The 6,614-nt window shown below is 43.3% G+C and overlaps 1 protein-coding gene across 4 annotated transcripts in view; it reads right to left on the reverse strand.

Annotated features, from left to right (window-relative positions):
• Positions 1-6,387: 6,387 nt before the first annotated feature.
• The window catches only part of MEIS2 (Meis homeobox 2), a 200,754-nt gene continuing 200,527 nt past the window's right edge, over positions 6,388-6,614 (reverse strand). For all 4 annotated transcript variants that reach the window (XM_067742421.1, XM_067742415.1, XM_067742417.1 and 1 more), the window contains one exon: positions 6,388-6,614. This exon is cut by the window's right edge and continues 1,214 nt beyond it. The gene's annotated coding sequence lies outside the window, so the exon portion shown is untranslated.

Consider the following 6,614-nt stretch of genomic DNA (forward strand, 5'->3'; position numbering starts at 1 on the left):
CAATCGGGCAGAAAAAGCCCTCAACATTACCCTGCTAGTTATTAATCAGAAAGGGCTCTCTCTCCTCCCCACTCCCCCTCCTCTCTTAGCGCTGAGTTTAAGTTCGTTTTTTTGCCAGTGGCCCATGTCATATTTATATTGAGGTTTTGTCTGCTAAAGGATGGAAATCTGAAAATGTTTCAATATGAAGAAATCAGAATCCTCAAAGGAAAAAATATTCACAGAATCACCTTTCTTCCAGACAAGTAAACCTGTTATGATAAACAATCCTCACCCCCTCTTTATTTTTTTTTCATTCTTTCGTTTTTTCTTCCCATTAAGTTCCTATTTTGAAACCTGCTTGGTGAGAACTGAAGTCTTTGTGTCCTGCTCCCCTCCCCCTCCTTTCTTGCACCCCTCCTTCTGCCAAAGTGAGAAACTTAGACTGAAAGCAGAAAAGTACAAATACATTAACAAAGCCCCACTCACTTGATAAAAAGGCCATGGTCTAGGCGTACATGTCAGGAATCTAAGGGAAGGGGAATCAATCCGGTGGGTCTCTGGACAAAAGATGATGAACTAGAAATTCCCCCCACCTATGTATAATAATTGATAGAGTATGTAATTAAAGTGAAAAAGAAAGGCAGGTAGGTGAGAATTATTTTAAAGTGCATTATTATGTTGTGTGGCTTTTTCTCTATCCCCCCCTTCTCCATTCAATCTTAAAACAGCAGCCTCATTATAGCTAGGTGCCCCTTCCCACCTTACTCTTACTTAAGCCCTTGGTGCACCACACACATAGCCCTGGTCTACTCATTCCCAGCAAATTAACTGAAGAGGGAACCGCAATGGAACTTTGTGAGTAGTTCCATTTGGAAACTCAGGCCCTTCCTGGCATCTCTGAGGACTTGTTCTCAGACACTGGGTTAAGAAAAAAATTAATAGCAAGCTTTAGGTATTCAATTTCCCTTCATTATTATTTATTTTTAAATTACAAAGAGGTCCCAAAGCCTCATTTTTCTGCCTTGCTCTATTCTTTTATTGGGTACCATTCCAGCCTCATTTTCTTAACCTCCTCTCCGCCTTACAATCTAAAAGTTTCACAACCTTGCTTCCCACCAAGTCCCTGGGCCTGGAATTCTCAAGTCTTTGGGCTTCTGCCGGCCTGGAACAACTCTCCAGCGTTAGTTCAATGCCATTCTTCACCTTACCAGATTTCAACTTTGCAGGAGAGAGCAGTAGCAGATCTGGGCTATTAACACACCACAGTTAATTCTCTGCGGGAACTTTTACTAGGTGGGACGTGTGGAAGGAGAAAACATCTGTAAACAGTGAGCGCTCTTGAGGGTGGGGAGAGAGTTCTGACATAAGAGGTCAGAACACATATAAATGTTCGCAGAATTTGTGAAAAAAACAGTTCGGAGTTAAATTTTGGCGAAATAAGGAAAGGAAAGAGCATGGGGGGACATTGGGAAGAGTCTAGAATGCTCCCCCAATTTAGCTTTCTTTCTGACCGTCACGGAACAGATGGGAGTCGAACGTGCTCCTCTTCGAGAAAGATTAGAGTAAAATGGGCACTTCTGTCACTTTCAGGAGGCGGGACACAGAGAGGTGAAAATATACAAGACAATGGCCTCTGGTGCTGGAGGGCTCCCCTGGCGGGCTCCCACCCTTTGCCCAGTTCCTCTCGGAACTCTCCTTACCTTTGTTGCTTGGATTTGATCTGACACACTGGATGTTCCTGGGCTAGGTTCTTTGAGAGGAAAAAGACCACGAGAATCAACCGGTCTCCTCCTGCATCTACTCCGAAGCCAAGAAGCATTACAATAAAATTTACAGCGCTTTTAACAACTCGCAAGTAAAGCATTAAAATTCTCTTTAATTGAGAAAATATTGATTTTTAAGTCTAGAAAAAGAGAAACCGTAATTTAGTTGCAAACTTTCAAGCGGGAATATAGCGTACTATGTGGCTGTGTTATGGATCCACTCTTTATACACATGCAACATCACATCTTTAATTGCGCTACTTTACAAAGTGATAAAGACAAAAGATAACCCGACTTAGGCAAACGATTAAGAAGAAAAGAAAAAGGACCTAGAATAATTTCCTTCTCCGGTTATTTATAAAAGAATTGTCTCCTTTTCTGAAGAAGAAAAACAAAAACAAAAACAGCCCAGAGGGGAGGAAAGAAATAAAAAGAACGGAAAACCACAGACCAGTCTAAAAGCAACTCACATTAGCAAATCCGTTGATATTCTTTACCAATGGAGGAATGAAGCCAACACATTTAGAGAAAATGCATTCACGGACAAAATTGCATCCTCCTTTAAACGAAACAAACCTGGGTCTTTTTTCTTCCTTTACTCCCCCGTCCTGTTTTGGGGAGGGGGGGGCAGAATCCATTGGTGGATAGGGAAGGGAAAGAAAATCAGGCTTTCTATGTTATTTCTCTATCGGTTTTTGGTATTACAGAGGAGTAAAGAAGTTTTTGTGTGGTGGTGTTTCATTGATCAGTCACTCTGAGCTAATGTAATTATCCTCATCAATAGGAGACTGCAGAGAGAATCATTATGTGGGTGACATTGATAAATGATCGCCCAGGAACGGCCCTCTCGCGGGCAACCCCACATCTGACCCTCCCACACACACAATGTAGTCATAGAAACACCTAGAGAACCTCGGGCACCGCCGCGGAAGGGGCAAGAGAGGGAAGAAAAGCCTCCGGCGGCCGGGGCGGGGGTGAGGGCGAAGGGGGGCGGCCAGTCCCAGATCCAAACCAGTTCTGGCGACAAAAACAGCCAACGGCGGGACGGAGGAGGGCGTTGCGGGAGGGAGAATCTCCCTTCCCAGCATCAAACCCTCACACAGTTGCTCACAACAAAGTGAAAATCCGCCCTCCAGACGACCCATTCCTCCACACCTTTACCATGTGTGCACTCACTACCAACAACTTCTGATGTTTGCCGAGACACACGTTCAAGTAGGTTTCTCCAAAGGAGTTAAATAATTAGGTGACAAACCTGTAGGCATCTCATTCTCACGAGGGTCCCTTCCCCCGCCCCCGTTCAAAAAACTCCAAACAACAAACCAACGAAACCCACAAACCTATCTGAACAAAGACAGCAGCTGGGCGACCCCCTCACTGCGTTCCCCCCAGTTATTTACTGGGTGACCCCCTCCTTTCTCTTCACCTCCTAACCCAGTGCCTCTGATTATGAGATAATGGATTTTGCGATTGGTCCTGTCGGGGGGGGGGGAATCTCCACCGAACCCCACGTTTCCATCTTTTGACTGTTTTATTTAAGCCAATGGGAAAGTATCGAGAGCCGTAATTGATTCATAATGATCCGTAAATCGATGTCGGAGCGCGGGGGGCTGGGCTGGAGGTGTATGAAGAGTAGAGGGGGGAAAGCTGTTTATTTATTTTATTTCTAAAGCTTCAACTAAAGTAGCTTCGACACTGCGGGGGCTGGAGGGGAGGAGCTGTTGGGCTCTGCCGGATCATCCATCATCGCTGTCACCCAGAGTCTGCCCCGAGGAGCCTTAGACGCAATCTCCCTTCTGTCTCTACACCGAAACTATTAATATTAAAACCTCCCTTCAAACACTGCCCCGACGGTCTCCATTCTCATCACAATCTGACCGGCCTCCCCCATCAGGCCCTCGTTGCCCCTGCGCCGAAGCTTCCTCCCAGCCCGGCCCCGACGGAGGGAACTCCAGCGACAGCGCACGACGCCCTTAGCTGATCACGGCGACTGTTAGGTGGCCCTCCTCGCCCCCGTCGATTTGAAGCACGTCTGCCTATCTCTGTCCAGCACACACACACACACACACACACACACACACACACGCGCGCGCGCGCGCAAACGGAAGGCCAGGTGAGGGCCGGGGCAGCCGGCGCGGAGGGGGAGAGTCTGCACTCCCGCTGCCCCTGCCCAAGCCCCCGCACGCACGTCTGCACCGACCCGGCTCGGTGGGCGGCGGGCGAGGGACTGTGGCTGCGAAGCCGGCACATCCAGACACCCAGACACCGGCCCTTCTCACACAGTGGCAACTTGCAGCGGAGGTCCAGGCTCCTTATCAAATTGCTGGCCTGCAAGACTAATGGGGAACTTGTGGAGGATCCCTGTCCAGTCCCTTTGAAGGAAGGTCCCTCCTCTGACAGCTGCTAGAGATATTAGCCACATTTCCCTTCCCAAATCTGCTCCGGGTTAACGGGCCCATAGGGGTGGGAGGGGGCGAGGAGGCCAGGAGGATCCTGATGGACGCTTCTCTGCAAATCTAACCAGGGTGAGCTGGGCCGAGTGCGGGGCGCTGACCTGGCGTGGGGGGAGAAGGGGGGTGGGCGGAAGACACAAACTTCCCTGATCTCTTCTCTCATTTTCCTTCAAAACGTGGCTTCTTGCTCAATTCCCAACCCTTAACAGATGGCGACTGCAGTTCTCTCAGAATTTCTTAAAGAAAGGGAAACCTTTGGAATTTATTTCTGCTTTTGCTTTTCCATATAAATAAAAAAGTGTTTTTATATTACTCTTGTTTTGGAGAACATAAGCAATTTTATTCAGACTACAGTATTTCCTTTAACACTATATGGTTGTCAAAACACCATTCCCAGTTTCTTTGCTTTTGACAGCTGAGTCTTTCTTAAATATACCCAAATCGGAACTCTTTATACTAAATAGTAAACCCGAGATAGGAGCAAGTGCCTTCCGAGGTGGTATAAAAAAAAAAGCATTATAAAAATTGGACAACTCTTACCACCTCTCTGTCTTAGCTTATGGAGGGTGGGGGGAAGCAAGGAAATGCAAACAAATATTATTACAATTATTATTCACCTCCAAATATTTAAGAGGGTTAAGGTTAAGGTAATAGGGTGTGAAGTTGTTAAAGAAATCAAACCTGAGATGATTTTATTCATTAAAACCAAGGATAGAGGGTTCTGGGATCTAAACTGCGATGAAATAGCTTAATAATAATTTCATTAAACACTTTCTAACCATGAGCCAACTACCAAGTAAACCCTTCAGCATTTACTCTACTGAGAAGAAAGGAAGAAAAACTTTGCCAAAAATTTTTTTCAGCTGATGTGAGAGTTAATTTATAAATGAAGAACTTGTCAAATTTTACATACAAGCATTTATATTAAAAATAGACAAATATTTAAAATTTGCAAAAAGACTCCAGGTGAAATTGGACAACAAAAATGAGAGGGAAGCTCTTTCTATTCCAAGTGGCACAGAATTTCTCCTTCAACAGTTAGCTTGCATCGGAAGTGTTACTTCTGTGTTTAAACAGCAGAACGTTAATTAAACTAGTAAATGGATTTATAAAAATTCTACCTAAAAATGATACAAAACAATAGAAGTTTTTTTCCTTGTTCCTTTGTATACAACTTCTATTAATGTCTGTCTGTTTGTCTGTTTTGCAATGGGAAGATGGAAGAACCCAAAATAAGATACAAACTTGAATTTCTGGGATAGTAAATGATTTCCCAATCAGGCTGACATCACACAACTAAGCTAGAGTTTATGACAGTATCCCTTCTGAACATAGGGTTCAAAGTTTGGGTGTTACAAAGTTCCAGGATAGTATATTTATTTGTGAAATTGAGGGGGCATGCTAATACCTCACATCTTTTTTCACTTTGCGTATTTTAGCAGGCATGGCTTGTGCAGTATCATCAAGCTAATGACAGAGGTGTTGAGGAAAGTTGCGTGGAACTTTGAAAATGGCATTACATTGCCTGTTTTGTTGTTGTTTTAGAAAACAAGTTTAAGTTTAGTGAGCAAATCATCACACTAGCGTGCCTGCACATGGAGCTGTCTGAAATAAAAAGACATCATACTATATTAAATATTAATGATTAAGTAATCTCTTCAATCAGGATTTCAGACTCCATAGAAGTTGTTTACTCACCTATGAACATCTATATGTAAATTTTAATTTACATATTCAACAGTATTTTAGTAACTGAGAGAGAAAAAACACAGGTAGATGAATTATCTTTGAGCACAGACGTTAGTTATTTCTGATGATGTAAAATTAACCCCGAAAAAGCCCTTATTCTGGCAGAGAATGAACATGAAAAGCTTCATCTGAAAGTATTTTTTTTTTAACATAATGCATCTAAAGAGGAGGTTGGACGTGTTGGTGATCTTTCAACCTGGCTCATAACACACACACACACACACACACAGTTTCGTACCTTTAGAAGTTTTCTGCTGGTAGAATTTATAGGCCAAATATATACTGAAAGCCTACGGAGGTGGTTACCTTAAAAAATTGTTGGTAAGTTAAGTTTCAAATATACTCGATTTCTGGGGCCAAAGCCATCACCTACTTTCAATCCCAAATATATAGTAGGTACTGTGCAACCTTGCCTTAAAACTATTAAAAACACAAAAGCCTAACAAAAAATCAAAAATGAAATATTTATTACCGCATTTTGTGACTTAACACCTTTTTTTTTTAACATAACGTCACAGTCCTCATACAAGTATTTTAATGTAAATTTGACAAAGCTTAAAGGTAACAGCATTTTCTTCTAGTGAGGAACACGTGCTGAGAAAAGAAGAATTCATGGACATACAATACCAATTCCACAGCAGATCTGATACTAGCAAAAACATTCTTT

Source organism: Pseudorca crassidens, chromosome 1 (assembly GCF_039906515.1).
Source record: "Pseudorca crassidens isolate mPseCra1 chromosome 1, mPseCra1.hap1, whole genome shotgun sequence".
Lineage (NCBI taxonomy): Eukaryota > Metazoa > Chordata > Mammalia > Artiodactyla > Delphinidae > Pseudorca > Pseudorca crassidens.